The sequence below is a fragment of the Peromyscus maniculatus genome, chromosome 5, assembly GCF_049852395.1.
Source record: "Peromyscus maniculatus bairdii isolate BWxNUB_F1_BW_parent chromosome 5, HU_Pman_BW_mat_3.1, whole genome shotgun sequence".
Classification (NCBI taxonomy): Eukaryota; Metazoa; Chordata; class Mammalia; order Rodentia; family Cricetidae; genus Peromyscus; species Peromyscus maniculatus.
In genome coordinates, this window is record NC_134856.1 from 95,629,961 (window position 1) to 95,645,989 (window position 16,029).

The window sequence follows — 16,029 nt, forward strand, 5'->3', positions numbered from 1 at the left end:
GGGGAAATTTAGGATAATTCCTAACTCACAATACAAAATAAGTAGAGATTATGAACTTATGTAACTACAGTGTTAAAAAACTGCTGCTGAACATGCTATTAACGTCATTTCCTTCCCCCGTCCCGTCCCGTCCCCCTTCCCCCCCACCCTTTTTCGAGACAGCATTTCTTTGTGTAGCCCTGGCTATCCTGGAACTTACTCTATAGACTAGGCTGGCCTCGAACTCACAGAGATCCGCCTGCCTCTGCCTCCCGAGTGCTGGCATTAAAGGTGTGCACCACCACTGCCCACCTGTTACTGTCATTTCTAATAAAACACTTTACACATCACAAAACACCGATGAACCCCAATCGATGGTGGCACAGGCCTAGCTACTTCTGTTTCAGAGTTCAGAGAACCAGTCAACAATGGTTAAGGGGCATAAACCTAGGCCAGGCTGCAGAAGTCCTCAGAACTCTGTGAATTCTGTCTGGCTTACACAGTTGAGAACACTTAACACTTCCACCCTGACCTTAGAGTGTCAGCTTCCACCATCACCCATCCACCTACCGCCAGAATCAAAACAGTCACACCGCAGGGTTTTCCTCACTCACCTCTGCTCTGTATACGAAATAATACCCCCCTAACACCCTCAAGCTCCTCACCTCTCAAATGCTCACAGAAAAGGCCCCAATTCCAGCCCTTCCCAATCTTACCATCTAGTTTCTAAGAACTAGTGGAAGGTCACAAAGGAGCTGACTGGAATGAACTCACATCAAGCCTTTGTGGCTCATCTTTTCAGTACCTCCAGCATCTGCTGACTCCAGCTCCGATCTACTTTGGCACCAAGTCCTTCTCATCCTTTTCACTCTACAAGTGATGAACCTAATCCTGTGCAAATGTCTTCCGGTGGAAGCACCTCCACCTCCTCCTGCAGCTGGGCTCTTTTCTTGTCTCTGTGCCTGTGATGATTTGGATGTAAAATGTCCCTAACAACCTCAAGCATTTGAACCTTGGTCCCAGCTGGTGGTGCTGTTTGGAGAGGTTTAGGAGTGCTGCCTGGCTGCAGTTAGTAGGTCCCTGGGGATGGGCTTTGAGAGTACATCCTGGCACTCGGCTTTCTCTGCATCCTGCCCGTGGTTCAAGTGTGCAATGTAATCTTCCAGCTCCTGCAGCCACGCCACTTGCTGCCACACCTCCCCACCATGATGGACTTATCACAAGCCTTCCTTCTGGAAGTTGCCTTCATCACAGTATGTTATCACAGCAACAGTAATAACAGAGCAGCAACAGAGTACACGATCAGTGATACCCAATACTTCCCATGGCCCCCAATCTCCTCCTTCCCATCTCCAACATGCAGATTCCTCATCTTCCTGATACAGTTTCCTCTTCTGCCACTCTTCAAAGATTACTCTCTACAGTAAACAATGACCTACTAGTTACTGAAGACAGCAATCTAAGGCCCAGGTTTCAAACTATGCACCTGACATCTTCGCCCAGAATACCCAACTGCCTCTCAATCTAATTTTCAAAATCCTGCTGTATTGTCTCACTTTCCTACTTCTGTGAATGACAATGTCCTTCCCAGACATGTAAACTCCAAATCTCAATATCATCTGACACCTCTTCTCCCTGCCAACAACCACCTGCCTATTGAGATCACGAGCCCCACCAGTGTGACCTCTAAAATAAATCCCTATACTAAGGTACTCTCTCCTAGTGAGCTCCACCTTAGTCCTCTTCAGGTCACTTCTATAACCTGCAAGAAAAATCAAACTAGCAAAGTGTAGTTAATGAACTTGTTTTGTTTTTAGAGACAAAAACAAAGGTTCCATGCAGCCCAGACTGACCTTGCATTCACTATGTAGCTACCTCAAATCCCTGACCTGCTGCCTCTATCTCCCAAACGCTGCTGTGACACAGGTGCCACCACATCCAGCTGCATTTACTGAACTTACAGGTGATAAAACACTTCCCATGAGCCAATCTCGAGGAAAGAAGACAATAGTCCATGGGAACAATTAAAACATATTTCTAGAGACACTGCAGCCACCGCCAGGACAAGGAGCATGTAAAGATGCCGGTAAGCCACCAGCCACGTGGCCAGAAAGCCAGAGGCTATGGATTTGTTCCAGATTAAGATACATCAGGTTTGACCAGCCAAGACCCCCTGAAAGATCTCCGATGACACCATGGCCCAGATGATCCAACATCCAGAACGGTTTCAAGGCAACTGGCTCCCACAATACAGCCTCAAGGACTACCCCATAGGCCTAAAATTTTCTTTGCGTCCCCATAAGATACAGCACCCCCCTCCAGCAGGAAGTAGTAAGAGATGCTACGCCGAAATTCCCAAATATACCAAGCTGGCTTTAGAGGTGGAATTGGCTCGCTCCCCCTCTAAACCCAGACATATTGCTTTTTAAAAAAAATGGTTAAGAGATTCTTGTGTCCCAAATCAGAAGAGCCCTCTGGTGTGGGACAGAGAAAAACCAATATTTTTATTTAAAACAGGTTGATTATAAATGTGATGTCTTTCTAAAAAAGAAAAGGGGATATGATATAGATACAAAGGAGGATACAGAGATGATAAGATAAAAGGGTAGATTAATGAACCTACTTTTAAAGAACAACTTGTTTAAAATGTTTTACATTGGTATAGATTTTAGTTTATGTTTAAAATGTTTTACATTGGTATAAATTTTAGTTTATTGATACAAACTTGAAGTTAATTTTGTTATACTATACATATATATTTCTATTCTTGTTTGAGGTATTATGTTTATGTAACTCATTTAAAATTGTAATGGATAATTAAAAAAAAGATTAATAATTAGTCATCTATGGTAATCATATTTGAAGCCATGCTAGTTAAGTCTTCTAAGTATATATAGATATATTTCAGATAGATAGGTAATCTTCAAACACTTCATAGACCTAGAGAATGTTGCATTTAAATAACTTAGAATTCTGTTGACGTGAGACACAATTGCTCCTGGCTGCACCAATTGATCCCGAGAGAATGTTGGGCTTCTAAGACATTTCCATTTGGAAGTTTGTCTTTTTGGCACAAAATGGCCTACTGGGCAAAGAACTGCCCTTGCCTTGATGGCTGACAGTACAAATACAATGCTGTCCTTCCTGGACAAGCGGGACACAAGGAAAGCGACCACTGTACTCTGCCAAGACAGGGTAAGATGGTCTTTCAGAATTCCTGCTTATGAAAATGGTCTGTCATATACTCTAGGCCTGTAGCCAATTTGAATGCACCAACAATGTTGAGAAACATTAGGTGACTGTCCAGGCTGCCAGCTGTCTTGGTCTACTCTTGCAAGATTCCCGAAAGTTGCTTGCATCCATCTACAATTTCTCAGGTACCATTATGTTCCTTCTCAGGTCTTTGATGTGGTTGAAAACTAGATAGTTATAATTTCCTCAGTTATGATAAAAGATAAGTTGGATATAAAACCTTAAACTCACAAATATAAGATAGATAGAACATCTTCAATATTGTAACTGTAATTCTTGCTCAATAATTGTTTTGTTATATGTAATTTTACCATGTTAAAGTTAAAACCTTCCTTTTTAAAAAAAGAAGAAAAGGGGAAGTGGTGTGGATATCACGCTATATAAATAAAACAATGATGGCCAGTGACCAGGCAGGAAGTATAGGCGGGACAAAGAGAGAGGAGAATTGGGGAAACAGGAAGAAGAGGGGAAGAGACATTGCAGCCACCACCAGGACAAGGAGCATGTAAAGATGCCGGTAAGCCACCAGCCACGTGGCAAGGTATAGATTTATAAAAATGGGTTAAGATATAAGAACAGTTAGCAAGAAGCCTGCCACGGCCATACAGTTTATAAGTAAAAAAATATATATATATATATTTCTAATGAGAAAAAAAAGGGCCAAAAACCTTAATCTATAATGTGCCCAACTAATAATGCTGTGATCCACCCTGGAATAAGATTATCTGAGCACAGGGTGTGACATTAGAAGAAAGGTCATCCATGTGGAATTTCTCTAAGAATGATACCCAAACTTCCTAGGGGAAAAAAGTACAATCTTTCCCACAGATAATGAGACATGGCTTTTGACATCAGGCAAATGCTGTGGGATGCTCTGTATGCTGTGAATGTGTTGCTCTGATTGGTTGACAAATAAAACGCTGATTGGCCAGTAGCCAGGCAGGAAGTATAAGCAGCGATAAGCAGATAAGGAGAATTCTGGGAAGAGGAAGGTTGAGTGAGAAATGCCAGCCCACCGTCCTGGGAGCAGCGTGTATCGGCACACAGGTAAAGCCATGGAACACATGGCGACATATAGATTAACAGAAATGGCCTGAGTTTAGGTGTAAGAGCTAGTCAGTAGTTGGCCTGAGGTAATGATCAAGAAGTTATAATTAATATAAGCCTCTGTGTGTTTAACTTGGGTCTGAGCAGCTGCGGACTGGATGAAACACAGGAAAACTTCAGCTACAGGCAAATAGTCAATCGTCATTCTATTATTTTCATGTCTTTCTCAGGATGACTGAGCCACTGAGCAAGCGCATACATTTAGTAAATTTAACTGTGAAGAGTGCCTCCATCCCTCCATTTTCACAAAAACACTTGAAGCTAGGCATAGAGGCACACATCTTTGGTCTTAGCAATCAGAGGCAGAAGCAGGCGAATCTCTGAATTAGTAGAAAAACTCTGTCATGGTGGAGGGGGGGTTGCAGGGGGGGGTGGTACTTCTCAGTGGGGTCCCTACTGTACTCAAGTTTCAACCTAGAAATATAAACTTAGTTTTCAGTCTTAAGACATTACACTACCATAAAATAATTCAGTCCTCATACATACAAATTCTGAGATCTTGTTGTAGAGTCACCAGATAAGCATGAGACCACATGGCCACATTTTTTAAAAACTAAACAAAATATGGGGCTTTTTTTTTATGTTTTTGTTTTGTTCACTTGCTACATTTGTTCTAAAATTTACATGGAAAACTTAAATGACTTAACATAAAGGAACTTAAGTCTCAAAAATTCAACTTGGATGTATGGGAGAGAAGAAAAAGTGTGTGTGTGTGTGTGTGTGTGTGTGTGTGTGTGTGTGTGTGTGTTTATTGGAACCAGTGAAACTAAGGACTTACAATATAATAAAATATACTACCAGCTCAGTATCTGTAATTTTTTGGTTTGTTTTTGTTTTTTGTGCTTTGGTTTTGGTTTTGAGACAAGGTTTCTCTATGTAGCTTTAATCTGAAATGCTGGAATTAAAGATGTGGGCAACCATGCCCTGTAATTTTTCAGATGTTTGATCCCATAAAAACTAAAACAAAAGCACAGATGATAGATTAGGAAAAGATTCTGCTATGTCTAAAACTAAAAGGGATTAACATCTAGAGCTTCCATATTTAATAAAAAAAAAAAAAGTATAATACTAGGAAGCCAAAAGAACAAGAAAAAAGACAAATATAGCCAAGGGAAAGAAATGCTAGGCCTGGGTGAGGCAAACCTATAATCCTAGTGCTTAAGAGCTGGAGGCAGGAGGATCGGGTTGTACTTGGCTACACAGCAAGTTTGGGACCGGTTATACTACCAGACTTGTCTTTAAAGAGAGAGAGAGAACAAGACAAATAAATTAAGAAATTCTTAAATTCATTAGCAATCAAAGAATTAAAACATGACGATAGCTATTATTCCCAGTAGACATGGACTCAAAATAGTAGATAATGCCAAAGAATTAAAACATGACGATAGCTATTATTCCCAATAGACATGGACTCAAAATAGTAGATAATGCCAAAGAATGCCTTCATGTTTGCTGGCTGGAATGCAGACACCTAGAGCCACTCTGTAGAGCAGCCTCCTTGTCTGGAATGTAGACAACACGAACCATTCTTGAGGGGTCAGTCAAATTAACCATGCAGAAAACCAGCAATTTCACTCTTGGATATATTTCCCAAAAAGAAAGTAACACATTGGTCCATATGAGAACACAGAGGATATGGTAGAAGGGGCAAGTGGAGGCAAACTCAGGAAATTTCATCCTATAGAAAATGTGGTATGAACTCCCCAGGGAATACCTCATGTCAATAACCAATAAATATACTAAGGCAATATAGCTGGTTCTTAAGAGTGGAAGAGTGAATGAAAAAAATTAACTATCATATTTATGTAAATTTCGCCTTTGCAACAGTTCACTATATACTATAAACAGCCAAACCCACATATAAATTCTGAGATCTACAAGGAAATACATAAATATATGGATAATATGAAAGAGTCCACAGAAGCAAGAGAATAATGAGTAGCAAATACAAATAGATAAAAAGAATACGTGTAATAAATGGGTGGGAACTGAAGATAAAACTCTGCAACTTAGGTATTTGAAAATCTACTACTAGCCAGGTGTGGTGGTGCATTGCTGTAATCCCAACACTCTCAGAAGTAAAGAGATCAAGACTTCAAGGCTATTCTTGTCCACATAGTGAGCTCAGAGGTCAGCCTTGGCTAAATGAGATCCTTTCACAAAACAAACAGCAAAATCCAATTCTGCATCAGCCATATGCTTATCATCCTTAAAGAACAATGTGCAATTTATCACTTAGAGAACCTAAGAGGTCTTCCTCCAGAAGGCTTAGTCTAAGCACCTACTGATTTTTCTAGTAGGCGGTTATCTTTTATTAGGTCTAATTACCATTACAGTGGAGCATTTCTAATTACCATCAGAACCTTCTCTTAAAAGTAAATCCCCTTGGGCCAGGGAGAAGGCTCAGTAGGCAAAAGCACTTACTGTGTAAACTTGATGACCTTAGTTCAATCTCCAGATGCCCATGGGAGGAAAAGAACAGACCTCCTAAGACCTCGACCAACATGTGCAAACCAGCACACTTGAACAACACCCCCCCCCAATACATACAAACATAAAGACATAAGTAAAATTTAAAAATTAAATCCTCTTGATGATTATCCTTTCCCTTAACATAGTGGGCATTCACTGAAACTTTACTTTTCTGTAAAGAACAGCCGCACCTCCAAAAAAAGTCTCTGTGTTCAGTTCCTTAGGCTTAGAATATGCAGTATGTTTTACAACTGACTAGGCCGATTCTATGCTTGATCTTAGCCAAACAGTAGAGAAGTGATAACTACTCTGATTCTAAGTAGAACAGATTCTTTGACACATCTTTTAGGGTAAATAAAAAAATATATGGTTTCATAATAACCCTCAATAGATTATCAGAAATTGTTTTATATTTAATATCTGTATACATGTAAATAACTGCTGTATAGAAAAAAGTCCCAAGAACTGACCTGGTGAATTAGCCTTTTTTTTTTTTTTTTTTTTCTTTTTCTGACTTGAACATTTTTTTTTAACCACTCACATTTGTATTCACAGCAAACATTCAAAAGGGTAAATAAATGTAGGACTAATTGGTTACAGCATCTATCAGATGCTGAAAGTACATAACTCAGGTGGCACCTGAGAACTATTCTAAAAGACTGGGGATACAGCTCAGGGTAAATCACTTGCCTGTATGTGTACAAATGTACAAAGCATTACAGCAGATCCCCAGCATCCCCAGCATCCCCAGCATCCCCAGCACTGAGAACAAATGAAAACCAAGCAAATTACAGAATAAGATGAAGATATAAGACAATCCGTTTCTAATATGCCAATGTAAGTGGCAAGCTCTGGAGAGAGAACAACCCTAATGTGGGTCTGCAGAAGGACTTCCTTTTTGGAGTAGGATAAAAAATACTTTTCTGCACTATAAGCAAATGATCTCAATGCTCTCTCAGCAGTCTCCTACTTCAGCTGCTTTAGTGATCTGCCCACAAGTCCCTTGCAAGATACTTCTTTCATTTGGGGCCTCTAATCTCTAGTTTGAATTCATTTGCTACTTTGTAGGCATCTGTGTACATATCTCATTTTTGAAATATTTTTTTTCTCCCACTAATTTTTAAAAGCTAGAAGAGAACTGGGCTGCTATCAATTCACTGGCTCATTTATTCATTCTTCTATTAATCATTCATTAGCTAAGTTCCTAAAAACATGCAAGGATAAAACCAAGAAATCACTAGAAGCTGTAGTTGAAACTTTCTCACACAAAATTCCTGCTGGCCCACAGGAATGGACATAATCAGGGACTGAGGTTAATCTCCCTCCTTGCCCACCAGCTGGAAGGATTCACTCTTGGGCTGGATACTTGCAAGGGCAAGCATTCTACCACTAGGCACAGCCACAGCTCAGGACACATCCAGCTTTCGGGCTCAATCTTTAAAGTTCAAGAATCTTAAGTCTTCCTTAAAAACCGTTTAAGACCTGACAGTAAGATAGGAAATAAAGCAGAGAGGAACAACAACAATAAAAACACAACAACAAAAGGTGGACACCAGTGACTAAGGGTTTTTAGGATGCTAAAACTTGGTTGTAATACCAACACATACTTGAGAGAAGTAGAAATATACCTAACGTCATTTCTAAGCCACAGGTATAGAGGTAATGGGCCTAGAACTTGGTGTTCAACCATGAATGAAAGTGGAGGAGGGGACAGGGGCAGGTGCAAGTATTCAACCATTTTCTTTCATTTTCTGCAAAGAGATCATTCACTGTTCAATCTATTCTAAATTTTCAGAGGCTTTCTGCTGACAGCCATAACTATATTCAAAAGAAGAAATTACTCTTCTTTTTTTAAAATAGGACGGAGGAAGCCTGAAGCCCTAAAAGATGTTATTCAAGTTATTACGCCATACCTCTATGAAAAAGAGATCTTGTTTTATAGCAACAGGTGCGCTGTTAGGCACCATCCCACTAGTTTCAAGAACAGTTCTACCAGCTCCATTAGATATTCACTCTCCTCCCGGGGCTACAAACTATGCCTGCCATACCATAGTCACTGCTCTGTCTTAAAATAAACAGGATCTCATGTAACCCAGGCTGGACTTGAACTCACTCATTACGTAGCAGAGAATAGCCTTAAGCTTCAGATCCTACTTCCACGCCCAGTTTTATGCTGAACTAGGGATTGATTAAACCAGGCTTCCTGCCTGCTGGACAAGCGCAACTCAGATGTCCTTATCACTAACTCTCTCGTTTCCACATCTAACCACACACCTCCCACCACACCTCCCATGTGTTATAGGAATTTTTGCCCAAATTTTTAAGACAAACAGAACTAAAATTATACTCCCTTTGTGTCTTTTCTCATTGTGGAATCCGGTGCCACCACCATCAGAATCATTTGCGATTACTATTCCACCTCCTATCCCTACCCCTGGGAGGAGTCCGGTCAGGCCATGGTCAAGCTAACGCTAGAGTCTGCAGAAGTCAAGAGCAGAAAAAGAAACTAAAAAACCACGTGGTTCAACTGCCTAGGCTGCCTCACCAACCTCCTAGCATCTTAACTTTTCTGGGGCAGACAGCGTTCGGTAAATATTTACTGAATACGAGCGTTACATCATACAGAACTTCCCACAGGAACCTGCAGAGCTAAAGGCAATGCACGCCGTTCCGGAACCGAGCGCGTGTAGACGGAGCAAGGAACCCAGCAAGGTCCGCGGCCCCCGGGGCTCTGGGCTGCATCTCCGGGGAGAAGCACCTGAGGAGCTGAGGCACCGACAGAACCGCTCGACCTGGGTGGAGGCGTTATCGGGTTGCGACAACGCAGGCGACACGCCGCCGAGCTTCCTCCTCCAGCAAGCAAGGCGTGATCTCCAAAGAATTCCTCCGCGGGCGGCGCCAGCCAGCGCTTACTGCCCTGACGGACGGACCGAGGACGTCCAGGAGCCTGAAGCTCCAGAGCCGGCACGCGGGGCCTCCAGGCACGCGGGCACGCGCTTCTTACCGGACTCTCAAGCGCAGAGCCGCGCGCAGCCTCAGCGAAACCCTTAAGGGGAGGACGACGTGGAAATGGCCACACACTGCCACCGAACTCAGCTGCAGCTCCGGTAGCTCTCGGCTCAATCTAGCTTCCCGCGGGAGGGCCCGCCCCCTCCGCGGCATGTGATTGATTGGTCCTTACCAACTCCTCGCCGTTGTGTATAGGCTGTTGATCGCAACCAATCGCCGGAGGTTTTGCTCTGTGGCCCTATGGGAAATGTAGTCTTCGATACTGGGTCCTAGGGAGACGTGAGCATCTTTTTTTCTGGGTTCCGGAAGTGCCTCGCAAAGCGAGCTACAAGTTCTAGTGCAGGGATACCTGCTGTGGTGTTGACCTGCGCCAATGGTACAGTATCAAGGACCAGTAACCTGAAGTTAGCAAATTAATTGTAGCTTAGTTTTACTAACACTAAATATCTGTCTCCCTTATCCATAGAAAAGAAATACTAGAACGGAAGTGGCTATTAGTTTACAGGATTGCAACAGGGATTAAAATAAGATCCTGTAAGTGCACTACAGAAATAATGAGGTACAACTATAAATGCTAATAGTCACACTGATAGTGAACATTTATTGATTACCTATATGTAAAGCATTGAGGTACACACTTGGATAGCACAAGTGAGTCAGTAAGGACAACTCGCCACATACATAATTAAACATGAAAAAAGAAAATAAGGAATGTCCCAATACAAGGCCTGTTGTATTCTAAAGCAAATAAGTACCTAGGTATTTTCTGTGAGTGGAAGAGACATTAAGATTTCTGAGCTTGGCTAGCTACCAGGCTGAATGAAAAACTGGTGAGCTACAGGTTCAGAAAAAGACCCTGGCTAAAGGGAATAATGTGGGTAGGAATAAAGGAGAATACCAGATGTTATCCTTTGGACTTTTAATGTGGGTAGGAATAAAGGAGGATACCAGATGTTATCCTTTGCACTTTGTAAGCCTGGGGCTCATACATCTCAGCACACAGACATATATACACACCACACACACACACACACACACACACACACACACACACACACACACGAAGTAGCTGGGTCTCAAAGGGAGGGTATGTTCTTTTTAGTCAAAGGAAATACACCTAAATAAACCACAATACTTTTTAAGATAGGATTTTAGTATATAGTACAATTTGGCTTTGAATTAGCCACCTGTGTGCCACCAAGACTTTCAAACAAACACCATTTTTCAGATCCAGAACCAAAGGATAGTTCAGTGAGGTTGATCGTGGTAAAAGAGATTAAAAGGTAAAATAAAACATTTTATTCTAGAAAAATAAAAAGATGCATAGAGCCAGGAATAGTGGCACGGGAATAGTGGTAAAGGCCCACATTCCCAGCACTTAATTCCGAGTAGGATTATGAGTTCCAGTGTAGCCTGGGCTGCATAGCAAGACTGTGTTCATGGGAGGGAAAAAAAGCATAACACTCTATGGTGGTATTCTATTTGTACTGAAATGTGATTTTAATTGTATGTTAATAAATAAAGTTGCCCGGGGGTCAGAGCTATTAGAGCCATAGAAAGAGCGTGGCAGTGGTGGTGCACGCCTTTAATCCCATAGATCTCTGTGTGTTCAGGGATACAGCCAGCATTGGAGACATACGTCTTTAAGACCTAGAGGGCTGTACTTACAGGCAGTGACGAGGCAGTCATGTGTTTGGGTTTACAACCAATGAGAAGGCATAACAGAAATATTATTTAAAGACATACACACAGGAAATAGCTCTCTTTCAGGAAGCTAGGAGCACCACAGGAGGAAGGGTAAAATTTTAGCTCTGAGCTCTGACCTCTCGGCTTTCTCTTTTACATTGGTTCTGTGTTCCTTATTTAATAAGACAGTTGGTTACATCTACAACACTCCCAAGTTACTGTATATAAATTGTACCTCAATTTTGGTTTATTTGATGTTTTTGGTTTTTTTGAGAGATCTCAAATTGTAGTTCAAACTGTTTAGTAGACCAGGCTAGCTTCAAACAAGCAATTTTCCTGCCTTAGCCTTCCAAGTGTTGACATTATAGTTATAAGCCGCTTACCCCTGATTCATTTGGCAAACTTTAAAATTTATAATCTATGTTGAGGAGGTGGCTCAGCACCTACAAGCACCTGCTGCTCTTGCAGAGGACCATATTCGGTTCCCATTACCCATATGATGGCTCACAACTCTCTGTACCCATTCCAAGGGATACAATGCCATCTTCTGGCCTCCTTACATACCTGCATACATAAAATGTACATAAACACATGTAGGTGTAGCTTGAGTTTTCTCTCCGGGTCCCGCCAAGCCCCAGCAGTCTGACAGCCCACTTATAAAATAAACACACAGACGTTTATATTATTTACTAACTGTATGGCCATGGCAGGCTTCTTGCTAACTGTTCTTATATCTTAAATTAATCCATTTCTATAAATCTACACCTTGCCACTTGGCTCGTGGCTTACCGGCATCTTCACATGCTGCTTGTCATGGCAGAAGCTGGCAGTGTCTCCCTCTGCCTTCCTGTTCTCTCAATTCTCCTCTCTGTTAGTCCCGCCTATACTTCCTGTCTGACTACTGGCCAATCAGTGTTTTATTTATTAACCAATCAGAACAACACATTTGACATACAGACCAGAACAACACATTTGATATACAGACCATCCCACAGCATGTAGGCACATACTCATACACATAAAATAAAAATTAAATAAATCTTTAAAACATATAATGAATATAATTTATAGAATTGTAATCAAAATGTATAATATATAGCATCCTTATGTGGGAAATGTAAACAAAATGTACTGTCTTTTCTCTTTTTATTTATTTCATTGGAGGCCAAAGGAGGTTATTAGATCTGCTGGAACTGGAGGTACAGGTGGTCAAAAATGGGTGGGAGAACCAAATCCAGGTGCTCTGTAAGATCCGCAAGTGTTCTTAAACACTGAGCCATAGTTCTGGTCCCTGTGCCATCTTTTCTATCAAAGAGGGTTAAGTAAGACAAGCTCCATTGTTTGTTTGTTTGTTTGTTGATAGTTTCATTGTATGTGACCCTGCCTTGCATAGAACTTTCTATATAGACTGGCATCTAACCCATAGAGACCCACCTGCCCTGTCCCCTGAGTGCTGTAATTGAAACCATGTACCACTACACCCAGCTGACAAACGTTTTTAAAAAACAGTTAGTGGGCTGGAGAGATGGCTCAGAGGTTAAGAGCACCGACTGCTCTTCCAGAGGACCCTGGTTCAATTCCCAGCACCCACATGGTGGCTCACAACCATCTGTAATGAGATCTGGCTACACAGAGAAACCCTGTCTTTAAAAAAAAAAAAAAAAAAAGGTTAAAAAAAAAAAACAGTTAGTAAGCTACTTGGCAGAAAATCAGATTTTTTTCCCAGGGTCAGCACTTCTTGAAATCAAAACATGTGCTCAGGGTTACACTTTGTGCTCAAAACTGCATTCTTCTTATTAACTGAGTGGCTTTAAATTAACCAGGCTCACAGGAATGTAAAGCCACTTAGTATTAGGAATAAAAACTCAGTGGATGCTTACTCACTGGGTGTGCTTGCTTTCTTAAATGCAGCTACACACACTTCTACAGAAATAAAACTTTTTGCCTTGCTGAAATACTTTGGATTGTGTGACAACTTTCTTGAGATCTCAGATCTGTTTTTATACCTTACCAAAGGTGGCCATACTTGGAAGGGATTATATGGATTAGGCAGGAAAGAATTAAAGAGAGAGAGATGACTGGAGATAACAGAAGATTTTGCTAAGAGTATAAAGACTAATTCTCCAATTATCACTTATCATTCAACATTTGTTGATAAGCTGATTGTTAATGTAACACGAATCTTTTTTTTTTTTGCCTTTTGAAGATACACAGTTTATTCAAAAAAACATTCCTTATAATACCATGCTATAATAAAGGTTGTAGTAATCTCATGTCAACAGACATCCTGCCAAGCAAGAATGATTGACAGGCAGAGACTGCTGCAGGGTTCCACTGAGAAATCTTCTCAATCTGCATTTGCTATGAAGTCCTTCAACTGTGGCAGGCCTGGAGGATACCACTGTTGGGGGTCCCAGAAGGTCCTTGAAAGCATGGGCCAGTTGCTAGCACTGACAAGAGGTATTTGTGAACTTAGCAACAGGTAACACGAATCTTAAAAGATCTTATTAATAAAAACACTCAGGAGCCAAGTATTGGCGTGAACGCTGAAAGGTCAGAGAAACAGAACAAGCCACATCCAACCTCACCTCGCCATTTCCTCAACGATCGTGTTTCCTCAAACTGGAAACCTCTGAGTCTTCATCCAAATAGATCTCAGCTAAATGCCTAAAAGCTTAACAAGGCTCTAGTTCCTGGTCCTTACACCTTATATACCTTTCTGCTTCCTGCCATCACTTCCAGGGATTAAAGGTGTGTGTCACCATGCCTGGCTATTTCCAGTACAGCCTTGAACTCACAGAGATCCAGACAGATCTCTGCCTCTGGAATGCTAGGATTAAAGGCGTGTGCTACCTCTGCCTAAACCTATATTTAATATAGTGGCTGTTCTGTTCTCTGACCCCCAGATAAATTTATTGGGGTGCACAATATATCAACCACAAGTTTATAAGACAAAAAGTCATAAATCAAGATATTTTATGAATGAAAAATGAGGACATGACCACTCCAAGGTATAGTTGAGGAAGTTTTATTGTAGATATGAGGGAGAATTCAGCCAGAGGCATCTGGAAGAATCTATAATGAACCAGGTCATCAGAGGAGGAGGGGAGAGTGAAAGAGGAAGAGAAGAGAGAGGGGCAAGAGAGAGAACCGGGAGCCAAGAGTGGAGGACCAAAAGAACTTGAAGCCTAAATGCCAGGTTTATGTAGGAATGAGAAGCTGGCAGAAAGGAAGCGAAGCCCTTGGGCTGGAGAAGTGAGGTGGGGGCAGGGTAAGAAATGCTGGGAGGAGCCACAGGTACTGAGTGAGCCTTGTTCTGGGTTTCTCGGGGATCTGACAACTTACAAATACTTGGGTAGAAACATCAGAGAGGTGGGTTACAGGAAAGTAGGGTAAGCTCTACTATCAGCCTCATGTTAAACTTGAAAATTGCAAGGAGAAAGACAGAATCCACAATAGTGGAACTTATTCTTAACTGCCTTAACCGCAAACAGAAACCTTAACCTGCAAGGTGGATTGTTCCTGTTTTCATCTCACATTCCCCACTTTAGTGGTTTCCTTTGTCAAATCCTTGTATTGGATATTCTGTGTAACATGGGTCAATCGAAGAAAGAGGGTTACTCCAGGATGCATTTTAGGCTCTCTGGCAACAGGAAGAAACAGTTTCTGTGAACTGAACTTCGAACATCTGTGCAAAGGCTTATTTATTGATTGATACACAAAAGTAGGGTTTTTTTTTGGGTAAAACAAGTTGCACATACCAAAACCGCTGATCTAATCTATATGTTTTTCCTGAAGGGAAACATCACACCCCTGCCACTTTAGTCCTTATTGTGTACTGTTTGCAGTACCCAATAATTCGAGACACTCCAGGTGTTCCAGGATAGTCTTGTGGCCAAAGTCATGCAAAGCCTATAAAGCTCCTTCAGAAAAAATAACTCCGTAGATAACAGAAGACAATCACTGTTTTCCACAATGATTTCTTCACGGTCAAAGTACTTCTAAAAAACAACTATTCTTCCAAAGTTTACCCAAGATACATCAAAAAAAAAAAAAAAAAAAAAAAAAAAAAAAAAACCTATTTCATTCTAATGTTTACCCTAGAGACAATGACTCTATTAGAGTTTCACTACATCCTTGACTCTGTAGTGGGTGAAAGGACCAAGCAGATGCCATAACAGGCTGCTCAGTCTTCTCTCAGAGATCAGGCCTCAATTTCAGTTTCCTGAGACTTGAGAAACAGTCTCTGGGAGGGCCATGAACAAAAGACATAGTCCTTGCAGTAGCTCCCTTTCTGCACATACTCTGACTGCTCAAAGTTCAGCCAGATGTTTACTGTCTGGGACCCCTCACCAACTTAGAGTTATGTGCATGAGTCAAGGACAGAGCCTAGACCAATGAGCCAGCCCCCACAGTCAGTACGTGCTAGGCCAGCCAGCCCACATGGCAGCTCAAGGACAAAGCCGGGGACTTGTGCCAGACTGCCCCCAAAATGATAATTGTAACCCCCAACCAGTAAATTCA

At 41.5% G+C, this 16,029-nt stretch overlaps 1 protein-coding gene across 2 annotated transcripts in view; it reads right to left on the reverse strand.

Annotated features, from left to right (window-relative positions):
• Mtr (5-methyltetrahydrofolate-homocysteine methyltransferase) overlaps positions 1-9,961 on the reverse strand; it is an 85,353-nt gene extending 75,392 nt beyond the window's left edge. Inside the window, exon 1 of one of the 2 annotated variants that reach the window (XM_042278219.2) lies at positions 9,815-9,961. The gene's annotated coding sequence lies outside the window, so the exon portion shown is untranslated. Of the gene's footprint in view, positions 1-9,568; positions 9,701-9,814 lie in introns of those variants that run through there. The other variant, XM_006980164.4, reaches the window with a different exon arrangement.
• Positions 9,962-16,029: the final 6,068 nt, after the last annotated feature.